Here is a 17920-nt window from a genome sequence, read left to right as displayed (position 1 = left end):
TGCAGTTTCAGTCCATTTCAGAGTATGCAGCTTCTTAGGAGGACTGTTAATAGTTCCTTGGATAATAGGCTTGCTGGGGTCAGTACATGGGGGCAGATGGTGCAGTTCTGGAATCTGGGACATGCTCCACCAAACTGAGGGCCCATCATGATACTCAGGAAAGGTAACCCCAAGTTGGGAGCTGTCTCTCCAGAAGAAATGACTAACTCAAAGTAAGGTGCCTAGTTCCAAGCTGTCCCTGTACTGCTGAAGTTGCCACCTTTTGCTCTTCTAGCCAGTGTCTTTCCCAGGGTTTCATTTTCATATTCAGACCTCTCTTTCTGTGGAGTTGAAGGCCACCATCATGAAATCATGGAGCTAATGGGATCATGGGGCCATCACCACAACTGCAACTCAATCTCCTCATGCTTTTAATTTTTGATTGTTGTTTTACACTATATATGATTGACCAAAAATTATTAGTAAATGCATTTGGAGGTGAGTTGAATAGTATTAGAGACACTGGCTTTGAAGTTGGAAATTTGAGTTGGAAAATCTGGTAGTTGCTAGCTCTGTGGCAGGAGGCCAGGTGCTTAATTCTCTTTTCTCTCCTAAGTAAAATGTTGCTGATTATATCTACTTATGGGAGCTAGCGTAAAGATTAAAGGAGATAATGAATGTAAAATGACAGCATGGCATTTGGCATATGTTAAGCCTTCAATAAATAAGTAGGTGCCTTTATTATTATAATATTGATATTCAAATTTACACACACCAAATAAGAGGATGTTCTGGCCTATAAGTGAATATATTTTCTGTTTTGTCTGAGGCTGAGGGCCTAAGAGACATAGTAATAGCAATAATCAAATTCAGAGTCTTTTTTTGTGTCACTTTCAGCTACATGGGCATGAATCCCACCCAGGTCATCAGGATGCTCCTCAAGAAATGTATGGCTTGACATCTTTATTCAGGGGACTGATGCATGGAAACCATTTGGTCTTTTTAGAGAGACAAGTAAATTATTATTATTGTCATATATCAAATTTGGTCCTTCTCTTTGCTGTGGGACCAATAGAGTTTCCAGACTTAATGAAAATATTGGCAGTCAGCCAGAAAAGGCCCTGGAGTGTCCAGGTAAAAGACATCAGCAAAAGTCCAAAGTGAAATAGTGGGTGGTTATTTAACCATTTAGTGTAGAAGGTATATGACCATTATGAAAATGGAATCTCTTATTTTCTGTTAGGTTTTTTGTTTTGTTTTGGTTTGTTTGTTTGTTTGTTTGTTTGTTTCCCCAAGGCACTGCTTTAAAAATTTGAACCTAGTAGGCAATAGGAAAAAATATTGATTTGATACATTCATTCTGAGAAGAGAGGTCAAAGATGCAATTCTGGTATGTGTGTGTGTGTGTGTGTGTGTGTGTGTGTGTGTGTGTGTGTGTGTGAGATGGTGGAGCAAAGAGAGTTTGTATATTTTAAGGTGTGTATGTATGCATGTGTGCATGTGCTCATGCACGTTCCCAATGGGGAAATAATTCTCCCTGATGATTTAGGATTGCTTACAAAGCACATTTGCAATTAAACACCACCCCCCCGACCTTTTGCCATACTCTCACTTTCCAAAATCCATATGTTGTAACTGATATGAGGGGCCAACTGCCTTACTGCACATGTGAATTTAATAGAGGCAAATTCAGAAGAAATCATTCAAACCTGCTGGGGAATTTTCATCAGCAGCAACATCATTATGTTAATTCTTTTTCCAAATTGATGGTAAGTCTGAGCCCCTTGAAATGAATGATTGATAGTGCTGGCTGCAGCTAGGCATGATGAGCACATGTGTTCTCCTGGAAGCTGGTTCTTCAGAACCCAGCCCACGAACTGCCCCAAATCCTTTCTACTGATTGGTACTCAATTACCTAGCACCACAGAGCTCTTGGCTTTTGGCTTCTCAATGGTCAATGTTCAAAGGTCTCTGCTTTACGTGAGTGGATGGGTCTGATGAAATCATGGCCCTACAGGTGAGGGCTGACATTGGTCTGCATGCTAGTTTGAATCTCTTATGTCCCCCTCAAAAGCCATGTTCTTTAATGCAAACTTGTGGGGGCAGACTTATTAATCTCTTTTATTAGGATTTGACTTTTTGATTAGGTTGATTCCATGGAGATGTGACTTACCGAACTGTAGGTGAGATATTTTGATTAGATCATTTCCATGGAGGTTTGGCCCTGCCCATTCAGGGTAGGTCTTAATTAGATTGCTGGAGTCCTTCAAGAGGCTCAGGAAGAGAAACAGGAGCCAGAGCTGACAGAGATGCTTAGAAATGTTTGGAGATGTGGACAGAAGGATGTTTGGAGATGCTAAGCTAAGAGACAAAGCCCAGAGTATGCCCTGGAGAAGCTAAGAGAGGACCCCTAGATGTTCTGAGAGAAACACCCTGGGAGAAAGAAGCAAGGACACAGAAGAGCTGAGAGAGAGGAGCTAAGACAGATGCCCAGACACACTTTGGAGAAAGCCATTTTGAAACACAACCTGGGACAAAGGACCAGCAGACGCTAGCCATGTGCCTTCCCGGCTGACAGAGGTGGTCTGGACACTGTCAGCCAATCTTCAGTGAAGGTATCCTCTTGTTGATGCCTTAGTTTGGACACTTTTATGGCCTCAGAACTGTAAATTTGTAACCTAATAAATCCCCTTTATAAAAGCCAATCTATTTCTGGTTTTTGCATAATGACAGCGTTAGCAAACTGGAGCAGTCTGTGATGGTGTCATGATGACTCTTTGCAACACTGCTCCTTCCTCTGGAAGTTGATCCAAAATCTTTGCTCAGTTCTTCTCTCTCGATCACTCTAACAAAAGTTTCTCCTGGGTTGCTCCACAGAAGACACACATTAATGTAGGTTTATCTCCTCTGTTCAATTTGTCCACTTTAACCTCACTTTAATTCACCATATACCAGCTGAGGGAGCTCCTACTACCTGCTCCTCTCTACCAACACCAGACTTGAGGATTTTTGTTTCAATAAGCACTACTTCAGGCTAATAAGTGCACAAACAAATAACAGTATACTGCTTATAAAGCATATTCATGCTTCTTATTTTTTAGTGCCTTAGGGAGGCCTTTTGGACCTAATATTATTATTATATTATTGCTATTTTACATACAAGGGGATTGTAGTTCAACAAGATTGACTTGTCCGAGGTCGCAAAGCTACCAGGAGTTGAACCCAGGCCCTTTATCTTGAGTCTAGGCTGATTCTACACTGCCGTGAATTCTGACAACCTGCAGGTCTGAGTCCCACCTATAGACTGCTAAGGAAGCATTTATGTGGTTCCTGCTACCCCAGACCATCCTCTAAATTTTGAGCCAAGGCTAAAGCTTGGCAAGAGTGGAGGAGGGAGAGGCCACCAAAACTGTGGGAGCCAAGCAGGGATAAAAAGTGAGGGGGAAGCAACAGGTCACAGACTCAACAAGGAATGTGACAAAGAGGCTAAAGTATGTATCAAAGATGGGAAGTGGATAAATGGGGTCAGATCATTAGAGAGCAGAAGAGAGTCAGAGCAGCAGGTTGAGCATGAGGAGGGAGTGATTCATGACAGTTTTCCAGAACTGGCTTTGTTTTCCAGGTCACAATTAAAGTTCTAAGGCTGGGATGCATTTTCAGCCCACCAGGGATTTCCTGAGTTGGTATTCCTGTTTTCTGGTGTTGATGTGGTATTGATTTCATGGTCTCAGGAAAGGAATTAGAGGTGAGGCTGGTCACTGTGATGGTTTGATTATATTATATCCTCCCAAATGCCATGTTCTTTGATGCAGTCTTGTGGGGGCAGATGTATTAGTGTTGATTAGGTTGGAATCTTTAGATTAAGTTGTTTCCATGGAGCTGTGACCCATGCAACTGTAGGTGATAACTCTGATTGAATTATTTCCTTGGAGATGTGGCCCCACTCATTCAGTGTGGGTCTTGATTTAATCACTAGAGTCCTTTAAAAACACTGGCACAGACTCAGACACTAGCTGTCTTAGCTCAGAGATGCTTGGAGTTGTGAACCTCTGACGTTGGCTGCAGTTTAGAGAGACATTTTGAAGACGGCTGTTGAAAGCTGATGCTGACATTTTGGGGAACGCCATTTTGAAATGCAACCTGGGAGCAAGCAGATGCCAACCACATGCCTTCCTGGCTGACAGAGGTTTTCCAGATGCCAATGGCCTTTCTCCAGTTGATGCCTTACCTTGGACACTTTATGGCCTTAAGACTGTAACTTTGTAACCAAATAAACCCCCTTTATAAAAACCAATCCATTTCTGGTGTTTTGCAAAGCAGTAGCATTAGCAAACTGGAACAGTCACACCCCAGGATATCTGCTCAAGTTTATTAAGAGGTACGAGCAAGGTGAATAACCATGGATCTGATCCCTGCTTCCTGCACCCCCTACCTAATTAAGAGATTAAGTAAATGGCGTATTTACAAAAAGTCAGACTTCAGTCTCCACCTTTACTTTCATGGGATCATTTCATTTTCTTAATGTGGTTCTCAAAGTGTGGTTTGCACCAAGCCCAGCCATGTATCTGGTTGAGCTTCTGAGAAATGAATACAATTCTCCTGTTTCTTCCAGAGCTCTAAAAGGCAGAGGATTCTCCAGGACAGATTCAGCTTTGCTCCCTTCCCTGGAAAGTCAAGGGTCTGACTTAACTAAGTTCCCTTGAAGTCTGACTTGACTAAGTTCCCTTGAGGAGAAGTCTGCCCTACTCTGCAACCTTGGGGTCTTAAGAGAAAACAGTGCCTCTTACCTTGTGATACTGCTGATGGCCTAGCTTGGAGTTCTTCTGGATTGTATCTAAATTACCTGAGACCTCTGATTCAACCTTCTGTCATGGGAGTCCCCAACATTCCCCGGAAAGACTGACCTAAGTCATATTTGCATAGATGTGTGGCTTATTTTAATCCAACACTGATTCACTTACCCATTCATTTGCTTAACAAACATTTAATGAATTCCAATAAGTGTTTTCATGGGAGAAACATAACTGAATGAGTTGTGAGACTAGATATTTCTCCTTTGGTTTGCATTTCATACTGTTTCCACATTATTATAGAACTTACCTCTATTATGATGATATTTGCTCTTTATTTTTCTGTCTGTTTTTTAAAATATAATGAGTATAAGGGTAAACTTTTGGAATCATTGCTGATGAGCACAATGCTTGGCCCATAGGAAGTGCCCAGTGAATATTGCACAGAATGGAAGCAAGGTATTCACTCTCTAGCCTATGAAACAAATATGTATGTGATGAAGGTAATAAGAGAACTAGTTTTAAAGTTAAGTACTGCATTAGCTTCCTGGGGTGGCTGTAACAAATTACCACAAGCTTGATGGCTTAAAACAACATAAATTTATTCTCTCACAGTTCCAGAAGCTGGATGTCAGCCTTCCTTCTGGTGACTCTGAGGGAGACTCCATTCCATACCTCTCTCTTAGCTTCTGGTAGCTGCCTGCAACCCTTGGCCTTCCTTGACTTGTAGCTCCATAACTCTTATCTCTGCCTCCATCTTCACCTGCCTTTCCCCTCTGCATGTCAATGTCTTTTATTCTTCCTCTAAGGGCACTAACCATTGAATTTAGGGTTCATCCAGTTAACCCAGGAGGATCTTATCTTGAGATCATTCATTTAATTACATCTGCAAAGATCCTTTTTACAAATAAGGTCACATTCACAGGTTCTGGGACTTAGGACTTGAATGCATCATTTAGGAGGCCACAATTCAACATATATAGGTGTAAGTACAGTAATGATCAATAATCAAGTATTAGCAAGTTAAAATCTTTCTCCTAAGAAAGAGAAGAACTGTCCGTTACCAGTAAGATCAGGATTCCCTTGCCCTTCTGCATTCATTCAATCCTTCATTCATTCAATAAATATTTGTTGAATTCCTACTAGGTTCTGAGGCAGAACTGGTGAATCCTTTGATGTTTATTCCTTCCTTTTGGAAAGGAAAGTTTCCCAGTTCTGTTCTAGGAGTTTAGGAACATTTAGTACTCTGAATGAACACCCTTCTGAGGATAAAAGCTCAGCTTGGGACCTGTCTACAGAGGAAAACAAGAACATTATATCCTCATGGTACAAGACATTGGCCAATCAACTCCCTCAACCAGCCAATGGAGCAAGAGCTCCCTATAAACTAGGCACAGTAAAATATAGTCACCCTTTTAAAGATATTATAGAGGTGTCATAATTTTATTCTGAATCACATAATCTTTAGTTTTTTTTTTTGGTAGAAAGTCCCCCTATACTTCTTGGCTTTCTTCCTCTATCCATCATTCACATTCTTGGTCAATTCTTAAATCTTTCCATTTTTAAAATTATAATTTAATTTATTATTCTAGTGGATTCCTGGATTCCTTCAAATCTTGTTTTCTATATGTCTTTAGCAAAATAGCGTCATGGTCAGGATGACCTCTTATTCTTCCTCAGGTTAGCCATCTTATTGTTCCTTGGCTCTTTCTTGTTTCCAGATTCTGGCTAAAGTTTGACAATTTTCATTACATTCTTATTGTAAAAACTAATATTTCAGGGGTCTTATCATTTGAAAATCAGATATCAAATTTTCTTGATAATTTTCTGACCTCAAAACTAAGTTGATTATGCAGACTAAGGATGAGTCGAAGTCTTAATTTCCAAAATGGGGGCCAAGAAAGCAATGTGGGACCATTCTTCTCTTTAAAATGGATTTTAATGAGACCTTGTGGCTCCTTTTTGTCCTTACTGACCTTCAAAGCACTGATCTGTCTGAACTCTTTGAACTGTTGCATATGTTAGTATAGGACACAGAGTTATAGAGGAAGGATGCCAGGAATTGCAGAGAGGGTAAAGAAGTTGAGAAAAGAGTAGACTCAAATGGGTCCTGGGGCTCTGAGGACCTCAGGGGACTCCAACTCATCTTGGAAGGATCCCAGGTGGTTTAGATAAAAACAATGTTCCCCATGCCCTGAACATTTCAGGACCCCTCAGAATCCCCCAATTGAATAAGACTTGCCAGACTTCTAAATCCAGTTCTCAAAAAAAACTGAAGATGTTCAGAAGTCAGTTTCAGAAGTTTTGAGATTCAGGATGGGGTCTCTCCTGCACAGTTGTGCCAAGAAGCAAAGAATATAAATGTGGATTTGGGGGCTAGGGTGAGAAAAAGAGCATGTGTACGTCTGTGGAATTAAGATTTCATCATGAACATATGATTGTTATTTTCCTATGTGTTGAGTAGAAAGAAAAAGGCAATAACACTTCTTATAAGTACTTCTATGTCTAGCACAATGCTAAGTTCTGTTACTTCCAAGTGTGAGGAGGGTTAGACTGGTGTTGTTGGTTCATGTTCATCTTATTTGCAAGGCTCATTTGATCAAGGAACAGATGGTGTTCATTACATGCAAATCAATTGGCTATGAGGCAGAATAGTAATGCTGGTTTCTTATTGGTTCCTGTTGCTGCCAGAGATGAGAACTGAATTACCTGGCAGAGTTTCAGGGTCTGTTTTTCTTGACCTGCAAAATGGTGATAACGGTTATTTCCTCAGTTGAGAGAGAAATGGCATCTTGAGTGGCAACTGTGGCATATTTAAAAGATCTTGGCTAGAGTTAAATTTATGGCATTTATTAACTGTGCACCCTTGCCCCAATTGCTTAATCTCACTAAGCTTTAATTTCCTTGGTTCTTGAATGGGGATAATAATACCTGTCTCGTGGGATTGTTATGAGTATGAAATGAGATGAAGTACATAAAAGTGCTTTGCAGTTTAACAAACATTTAAGCTCAAGTTACTTTTTGTTTCAGGCACTCTCCTAAGCTCAAGTTACTTTTTTTTAATATTAGGAAAAGTTTAATAAAGATTGCTTTATTGATACAAAAAAATATACAGAAACTATAAGGCACTAAGAATTTAAGTATCTATGTCATAGCAAACAGGTGGCAATTCAACATCCAGGGTTGACAGAATGCTTGAGGGAGACTGCAACAGAGTAGACTCCCACATCAGAGAGGGCGTCTTCACAGGGGAGGGGGCCCAGCTCTAGCAGCTTCTCAAGTTCCCTCTCCTCGAGGATCGTGAGAGGCACTCCATTCAAGGGGAGGTGTGCAATCTGGTGCTCTTCAGGCAGGTCAAAACTCTCAAAATCTAGAGGATTGAAGTGAAAGAATTTTTCTGTTTCTGGATAGATGTCATCTGAGGCAGGAACAGAGCTTTTTGCTTTAACAGTCTTCTCAGTCATCTTTTTGGCAGAGAAGCTTGGCTGTTTTGTTTGAGGGGTCCATTAGTCTTTACTGACTTTTCTGTAGCTCTGTTGATACTTCCCAAAGCCTTTCTGGCAGCTCTAGGGTAAGGCTGGTGGAGCATCAAATATTTTGCCAAAGTGGAGTGTTGAAACCTCAGATCTTCCATCCAGGGCTTTGATGGAAGGCCCAGGCCCCAGCTTTGGCCCATCCTTAGGAGCCACATGTGTGCCTGGTTCTCCATTTTCCTTATCAACAAAGATCAGAGGAGCCATTCTGTATTACTCCAAGTTTCCGCCTCCTCAAGTTACTTTTTGTGCCAGGCACTCTCCTAGAGTCTGGAAATAAATTGGTGAAGAATGTACACACTGTATTCAAGAAACTGGAAATCCAGTATGGGGGACAGAGAAGTAAATAAATGATTGTCATTATTATAACCTCATAAGGTAATATGCTTAATGGTGTTAAGCACAAAATACAGTGGGATTATAGCTAAGAGAGAAAAATGTCTGAGCTGGAAACAAAGATGAGTTAAAAACAGCCAGGTAAACTTACCTATGAAGGTTTCAGGGAGAGGTTGTTAAGTAGAGGAAATATCATGTGTATAACTATTATAACCCAATATTAGTTATTAGCTAAATTGTACTCACATAATCTGAATGTAGACCAATGTAATCCTTTTACTAACAAGAAGTATAATATACAGAATTTTATCAGCTTCTTTTGACATAGGTATTGTTTAAAAAATAAAACATTCTACATATACTAATATGTTAATATTTCTGTTCAACAGAGGCATTTTAGAGGCTATACTGGAATTAGAATGACACAGTGAGGTTTCCTTTTGTAGATAAGATTGATAGAATGGCAAGAACGGGAATCAATTGATGCTAGCTTTGATTGTACTTACTAGAAGATGGCTAATATCAATCAAGTTATTTGCTCATTCACTCCAGATCACTCCAGTAATCCCAGTGAAGGGTTCTGTATTACCATCTGAGCTGTGCAGATAGAATGTTTTCACCTTCATGTGCTACATGCAATAATGGAGCAGGGCCCAGCCTTAACTGTGCACTTAATAAAAACTCAGACTTCTCTGTCCAGTTGGCTTTGTCAAGATTTGAACAAACTTAGATTAACTCCAGTTTCAGCTGAATGTGTAGGTTTGAAAGAGCCCAATAAAAATCTGGTGAACATAGGAAGGACAGAATAATCCCTTACAGCCTACCTGGAAAGCCCAACATGCAGATTCTGGGGGTAGGGGGGTGGGGAGCTTGCGGTTACTCCCACCATACAATTGCCATAACTTTTCTAACCCAGAAGGGTAGGGGAGAACATTTAGGTCCATCTCAAGGGATTTAATTGAATTGAAATTTAGCAAATGATGGTGGGTGATGAAATGAAATCCACATTCTTCCCATTCCCTATTGTAAATCAGATCTGGGAGATAAGGGCTTTATAGGAAACTATTATTTTCTAAGAAGGGTGTTTGGGATTGACAGAAAGGCTCCAAATATGATTCCATGATGTTTATTGTCTATTGGCTAATTCTTCTTAACCAGCAGCAATTCATCATTAATATTAAGGAATTTTTAGCACTCAAAAGCACCACACCAGCTTGCTGATTGGCAAGGTGACAAAGGAGGGAAGTAAGCATTTTCATGCAGACTCATTCATGCATTTTACAAACTTGTATTAATTGCCTCTATGCACCCATGCTCCTATATGACAGTGTGCAAAGAGCTGGAGATACAAAGATGCATAACAAGTAATCTTTTATTCCTGTATGTCTTCTGATTTAGTGATAAAGTAAAATGTAGCATTGGGTCTGAGATAGTGCACTGAGTTGGAACATCGGTGTGCCTTGGAAGGTTTGTTGATTTAAGAAGACGATGCACTAAAGAAAGCCAGTTTCATTAGCTAAGTAAAATGCTGTGGAGGGTACTCAGGTTGGGGCTGACTGCTAGCAGGCATCAGTAGTGAAAATGATTACCCAACCACCAAAAAGAAATACGGGAGGACTTAAAAACAGATTGATTGTGAAAATTTATAAGTGGAATCAACAGAATCTGACAGTGTGAGTTGTTAAACACACAGCTACGCTTACACAGAAAACTCTCTTCAAAGGAACATGAGGAATTGATTTCATTTGATGAAAATAAAGGAGTAAATTTTCTGTATACTAACAATATAAAAGTAGATTCCTGAAAAAGGCAATGCGTATTCAAAGGAATATATCTTAAGGCAGACTGTTAGGCTCAGAGATGGGGAAGATACTTTCTCAGCCAAGGGAAGGGAAAAGAGAGAATGTTAAATTATAAACCATAAACAGTTACTACCAACCCCAACACTCAACTCCCCTTTACATTAACACTACTAGAAAAAGATGTCTAAACTTTCTGTCTCCAGTTTTTCTTTTACATTCTCTCTTACATACACTCTGTCTCCAGTTGGGCTTTTGTTCTCATCCTCTAAAAAGTTGCTCTTGTTAAGATCATTGGTAAGCACCACAATGCGAAATCTAAAGGTCATTTCCTTATCTTTATCTTCCTTACCAGCACTATTTAACACAATTGATCACCCCTTCTTTTTTGAATTTTGAATTTCAGTTGGCTTATAGGAAACCACACTTTCTTGGCTCTATTTCTAACTTCTTGAAACGATCTCAATTGCCTTTCCTGAATCTTCTGCATTTCCTTGTTCTCTACATATTCAAGTGTTGCTGGAATCAGTCTTTGGACCATTTTTCTATCTGTCCTCATCTAGTCTGCCTTTAAATAGCATTAAAAGCTGGTCATTCCCATGAGTGGGTACAGCAGTCATCATGTGATGAAAATGTTACATATGGGGATTAGGCCTGATCAGGTCCAGGGGCACACATAAGCTATACAAAGAGATGCCCTAGAACCCCATGTCTCCTCCCTCTGCTGCACCCATGCCTGTCCTTCAGGTCAACAACTGTACATTCTGGGGGCTCCCTAGAGCCAGCTGACCAAGAAGGAAAAAAATGGGCCTGGGTCTTATGGACTGCATTAACTTAGAACACTAGCTTGGGTAAAAAAATGGACTTCTGCTGCATTATAGCCCCTTTTAGAGACAGCCCTGGAAGACACTGATGACAGGAATTCCAACCAATGGGCAGAGTTTTAAGTGATGCATCTGATCATCTACTTGGTGTGTGGAGAGAGAAGTGACCTGGGATAAGAATGTACTCAAACTCCTGGTAAGTGTCAGGTTGTTTGGCTAACTGGTCAGGGGCCTGAGAGGAACAAGATGGGAAAGTCAAAGTGATCTGAAGAAGAGGCATGTGGATGGACCTATGGGAATGGTTCAAAATAAAAGGTTATTTTTATTGCATATTAATTTCCATCAAATAGCATCCACTGCATAAGAGGCACCAAACAACCAAGAGGGAGACAGCATGATTCAGCCCATTGATGAAAGCCATCCCCTTATGTGGCCAGCCAGCTCAGTGCTTGTACAATGGGCCAAAGAGCAGAGCAATGGAATCAAAAAGGGAGGAGATTGATGGGCCCAACAGCAGTAGCTACCTCTTAGGAAGGCTGACTTAGCTACTGCTCTTCTGCATGTCTGATCTATCAGAATCAAAGACTCATATTGCATTTCCAATATGGTACTGTCCCTTTAAGGATAATAACCAATCACTTGGAGGCCAGTTGATTACATCAGATTCCTTGAAAGAGGTGATGCTTCATTCTAGCTGGAAACGGCGTGTATTCTGGGTATAGGTTTGTCTTCCTGCTGGAAGATGTCTCAGTTAATATTAATACACAAATGCTCACAGAGAGCATCTAATTTATGGAAATGAAGCTCTACATAGCATTGCATCAGACCAAGGTACTTACTTTACAGTCAAAAGGTTCAAATACCTTAAAGTAATAGGCACTATATGGTGCTGTGTCCCCAAAAGGTAGAATACATGGTCTGTGAGACCTAAGCCTTTGGTTTCTTACACAGCCCAGCAGCATGCAAGGTGACTTCTCTAAGCAGAACAAAATTCACAAACCATAGCACCAATTCCTGCTTACATTGCTCCAATGAAAACTTCTAGGAAATACCCATAATATGGGAAAATCAGAAGTTCAGTGAAACATTTATTTAGGTATTTGTTGTCTACTGTGCAACAGGGATGCAACATTGAAAAACTTCCCTGTAATTACCAAGCCCAGATGAAGGTGAGAGGGTGGGGTTCATGCGAGAGGAGTGAGATCAATCATAAAAATTGGAACAAAAAGGTAATTTCAGAGAGTGGTATGTGTTAGCAAGGAAACAGGCAAGGTGACTTGACAGAGAGGTTTGTGTTGAATGTATGAGCTAGGGCCACTTTGGAATATTATACTCAAGCTGAGATTTGAATGTTGAGAGGAAGTGAGCCCTGCAAAGAGCAAGGGGGAAGAGCATTTCAGGCAGAAGGAACAGGACATATGAAGACCCTGAAGTAGTAAAGAGCTTAGCCGATAGAGAAGCAACATAAGGGCCAGTGTGGCTGGAGCACTCAGTAAGGTGAGGAGTGGTCTGAGAAGCATGCAAGGGCAGGGTAGAACACATTTATTTTATTTTTCTTTATTTTATTTTATATTTTTATTTTATTTTATTTTGGTGACTAAAGTTTATAAAATTGGGGAACATTTTTAGAAAAAGAAAACAGAAATTGTTACAGTAGATATTTATTTAAAATTAAAAGGAGAGGAGAACCTAAGGTAGTGGCTAGATGAGACAAGGCAAAAAAACACCTCCATGAAAAATACTGGATAAAAGCCAGAAAGTGACCCAGAACACCAGTTCCAGTGATGCACCAGCTAGACAAGGTCTGCTAAATCCACAGGGACCGTGCCCTTGGTGAAACCAGGAGTCTACATTTGGAAACAAGTGAGTAAGCCTGCTGAATGTGTGGCAGCCGTGCTGCGGTGTGGGGAAACTGTGGGTTGGTGTTTGGAGGTGGACTAGTTCTTTTTTAAAAAAAAACAAAAGCGGCTGCAGATATGGCAGTGAGAAACATGCAGTGAAGCACGGCAGGAACAGGCTGTGCAAACACCTCAATATCTGGCATGGCAGATAGCCTTTTTTTTTTTTAATTTTAAAAATTCTTTTTTTTTTATTTTGAAATAAATTCAAAGTTACATGAATAGTTGCAAAAACAATACTAGCCCTATGCACAGAATTCCATCATACCCTGACCCCCCTCCCCCAAAAGCTCAATCCACCAACCTTAACATGCTGTCACATCGCTATTTCTTTCCCTCCCTCCCTATCTATCATCCATCATCTATTGCTCTGTCTTCTGAACATATGAGAGTTAGCTGCACACATCCTTGAACATACACTATAATTCACGTATGTACTTCCCATGAACAAGAGCATTCTTTTATGTAATTCCATTAAGCGCAGCTAAGAAGTACAAGAGATTCAACAATGATAAAATGCTTACATTCTATATTTCCTTTTCCTTATGTCTCAACTGTGTCCCTTTGAGCCACCTGTCTTCCACCCTCCAATCCCATCCAAGTTCATCCTTAGCATTCAATTGTCGTCTAGTTAGACTGTCTTTTTTTTTTTTTTTTTTTTTCAGTTGTGGAAACATATATACAGCCTAAATCTTCCCATTCCACCCCCTCCCTAGCCTTCCATTAGTGGGATTAATCACATTTAGAATGTTGTAATGCTCTTTCCCACCATCCATTACTAGAAATTTCCCTTCACCTCAAAAAGCAACCCTACACTCATTTCTTAACTCCCCATTGCCCCTTCCCCCATTTCTCTTAACCCAAACTCTACTTTTCATCGCTATGGTTATATTCTCTGATAACTTCTTTGTGTTTACTGTGGAGCTTAAAATTAACCTCTTAAATCCCTATCAATCTTGTTTTTCTTCGATACCACCTTCCCTTCAATAGGGCACATAAACTATGTTCCTATACTCCTTCATTCCCCCACCTTTACATAGTTGTCTAAAATTACATATTTTACTTTGAGTTCAAAACCACTGATTTGTCCTTAGAGTTTGTGTATTTTATATCATGTAGGAAGTAATTAGTGGAATTACAGTTCAAAAATTATTGACTTCTATTTGCATTCCATTGGGTTTGGAGAATGTGCTTTGAGTATATTCAATTTTTTTTTTTTTTAAATTTCTTGAGGCTTGTTTTATGTCCCAGCTTATGGTCCCTTCTAGAGAAAGATCTGTGATCACTAGAGAAAAATGAGTGTCCTGGTGATTTGGGATGTAAGGTACTATATGTGTCTGTTAAAATTCTCTATATCTCTTTCTCCTTTCTTTGTCTCTCTGTTGGTAGGGCTTCCTTTAGAATCTGAAGTAGGGCAGGTCTTTTATTGACAAAGTCTCTCAGCATTTGTTTGTGAAAAATTTAAGCTCTCCCTCAAATTTGAAGGAGAGTTTTGCTGGATAAAGTATTCTTGGTTGGAAATTTTTCTCTCTCAGAATTTTAAATATGTCATGCCACTGCCTTCTTGCCTCCATGGTGGCCTCTGAGTAGTCACTACTTAGTCTTATGCTGTTTCCTTTGTATGTGGTGAATTGCTTTTCTCTTGCTGCTTTCAGAACTTGCTCCTTCTCTTCAGTATTTGACACTCTGATCAGAATATGTCTTGGAGTGGGTTTATTTGGATTTATTCTATTTGGAGTTTGCTGGGCATTTATGCTTTGTGTATTTATATTGTGTAGAAGGTTGGGGAAGTTTTCCCCAACAATTTCTTTGAATACTCTTTCTAGACCTTTACTCTTCTCTTCGCCTTCTTCACCAATGAGTCTTAAGTTTGGATGTTTTATTTTATCTATTGTATCCCTGAGATGCATTTTGATTTTTTTTTAATTTTTTTCTCCATTCTTTCTTTTGTTCTTTCATTTTCTGTTCTGTGGACTTCTAGGACACTGAGATGTTGTTCAGCTTCCTCTAGTCTTGTATTGTGAATATCCAGAGTCTTTTTAATTTGGCCAACAGTTTCTTTTATTTCCATAAGATCTTCTATTTCTTTATTTACTCTTGCAATTTCTTCTTTATGCTCTTCTAGGGTCTTCTTTATGGCACTTATATCCTGGGCCATGGTCCTCTTGATGTCCTTTAAATCCTTTGCCATGTTTTCGTTCCTCGATTGTAGTTCTTTGATTAATTGTGCAAGTACAATGTTTCTTCTGAAATCTTGATTTGTGTGTTTGGAGCTGGATTCTCCATATCATCTGGTTTTATCATATCATTAAGATTTACTGTTGTTTTTGGCCTCTTGGCATTTGTTTTGCTTGATAGGGTTCTTTCAAGTTGTAACAAAAAAAAGGATATCTAATTTTTCAGAGACACAGTTTGGTGATGTACACTTTCTCTAACTAACCAGCAGATGGCGTCTGTGAGTCACCTATATCCCTCCAGTCAGTTCTCAACCTTTTTTCCATGGTGTGTGGGGAAATGATTCTTGTGGGTTCAGTTGGAGAACTCAGTTCGGGTGTGTTGCTGGAGCCGTCCGCCCTGAATGTGGGGTGTGTGTACGGGTGGCCAGGGAGGAAGGGCAGTTCTACTGTTCAAATCTCCCAGGTTCCAGGAGATTCAAGGCCACCTCAAGAGTCTAAGCCTTCATTTCAGTTCAGCCCCAGACCCTCTCTCTTGCTGTCCCCCAAACCACCGGACTTGGCGTAGCCTCTCTGGGTTCTCCAAGCAGGTCCCCCCTCCCAGCCGCAATCCTCCAGGAGCTCAGCGGAGGGAATGCCATTCTACATCACCAGTGCACGCCGTCCCTTAAGGGAAACCCTGGGCCACTGGGCTGTGCCGCGGGGCTCTCAGCTTGTTTCAGAATGCAGAATGTCTGAGGCTGTCTTTACTGCAATGCCTTGCGGGCTAAGAACAGCTGAGGTTTTCTCCACAGAGAGAGAGCGAGGGACAGAAAAACTCCCAAGTTCACCCGTCAGCCAGAGATAGCACCCGATTCTCTGGGCTCCCTATCCTGAGACAGATATGACCCCCGATTCTCCCAAAGTCAGTTGTCACCAAAAGCCTCTGTCTGCTTGTTGAGGATTCGCTGTCTGTATTGAGCAGTTAATATTAAAACCTCACTTGGAGCTGGGCTGAGAGAGTGCATGGTGTGGCTTCCGTGAGGGAGGGGCTCTCAGCTCTAGGCTCTTGGCTCTCAGCATGGGTCCGCAGTTTTACTTACAGATTTTATGCTGTGATCTCGGGCATTCCTCCCAATTCAGGTCAGTGGATGTTGAGTGTATAGTCATGTTTGTCTCCCCGCTGTTATTCCTGGTTATTTACTGGTTTTTTGTTCATTTATGAATTGTTCTCGAAGAGATTAAGTCTTACACTTCTTTCTATGCCACCGTCTTCCCAGAATCCACCCAGATAGCCTTTTGTATACCTGCTGCTAATTGTCTTGGAGCAAGGAAGATAGAGGTGAGCCAAAAGGGGAAAAACCACATCCCTTGCAGCCATCTTCACAGTGGGCTGGGAACGCTCCTGCCCAGCACAGGCACCACAGCCCAGAGACATGCCAAGGGACCCAGTGTGACAGAAAGTGTTTCCAGCAACACAAGCACATGCCACAATATCGGGCATGGACAATAGCCTTTAGCTCACCCACAGCTAATTGTCCCGGAGCCGGGAAGGTGGAGCTGTGTGTAAAGGGGGAAATTAACACACCCCATTCAGCCATCCTTACAGCAGGCTGGGAATGCCCCTGCACAGCCTGGTGGCCCAGAACTTCTCTTGAGGGATGGTGTGCACTTGTGACATAGCACAGCTGTCCCTCAGCAGGGGCCCTAAGAAGGGCATGGCTGGGAAGAGGGACCCACTCAGAAATCCCAGGGACCATACGCCAATACCAAGGTGGATTAGTGGCAGAGACAATCTGTGGCAAGACTGAACTGAAGGTTTAGCCTCTTGGAAGAGCCTTAAATCACCAGGAACACCCGAGAGGTTTGGTTATTAAAGCTGCCCGCATTTCCTAACTGCTCAGACACACATCCCACATTCAGGGCAGACAGCACCAACAACACACCCAAACTTGGGGCACCAATTGAACTCCACAAGAATCATACCTCCACACACCACAAAGACAAAATTGAGGAGAACAGATTTGAAGGGAATAGGTGACTCGCAGATGACATCTGCTGGTTAGTTAGAGAAAGTGTACACCACCAAGCTGTAGATCTGACAAATTAGAGACTTGTGTTTCAATAATCCTTCATATCCTAAAAGACCCCTATCAAGCAAAGCAAATGCCCAGAGTCCAAAAACAACAGAAAATTTTAAAGCATATGAAAAAAACAGATGATATGGATAACCCAAACCCAAACACCCAAATCAAAAGATGAAAGGAGGCACAGTAATTGGAGCAATTAACCAAAGAACTAAAGACAAACAACGGGAGCATGACACAGTATATAAAGGACATGAAGAAGACCCTAGAAGAGTATAAAGAAGAAATTGCAAGAGTAAGGAAAAAATTAGATGATCTTATGGAAATAATAGAAACTATTGACCAAATTAAAAAGATTCTAGATACTCATAGGACAAGACTAGAGGAAGCCAAACAATGGCTCAGCAACCTCGAGAAACACAGAACAGAAAATGAAAGAACAAAAGAAAGAATGGAGAAAAAAATAAAAAAAATAGAAATGGATTTTAGGGATATGATAGATAAAATAAAACGTCCAAACT

The 17920-nt window shown here is 40.8% G+C and overlaps 1 pseudogene; it reads right to left on the bottom strand.

Moving 5' to 3' along the window:
- Window positions 1-7939: 7939 nt before the first annotated feature.
- LOC119515502 lies at window positions 7940-8509 on the bottom strand (annotated as a pseudogene).
- Between the last annotated feature and the right edge of the window lie 9411 nt (window positions 8510-17920).

Source organism: Choloepus didactylus, chromosome 2, assembly GCF_015220235.1.
Source record: "Choloepus didactylus isolate mChoDid1 chromosome 2, mChoDid1.pri, whole genome shotgun sequence".
Lineage (NCBI taxonomy): Eukaryota > Metazoa > Chordata > Mammalia > Pilosa > Megalonychidae > Choloepus > Choloepus didactylus.
The sequence above is the reverse complement of the archived record's forward strand: the minus strand, read 5'-3'. Positions and strand labels throughout refer to the sequence as shown.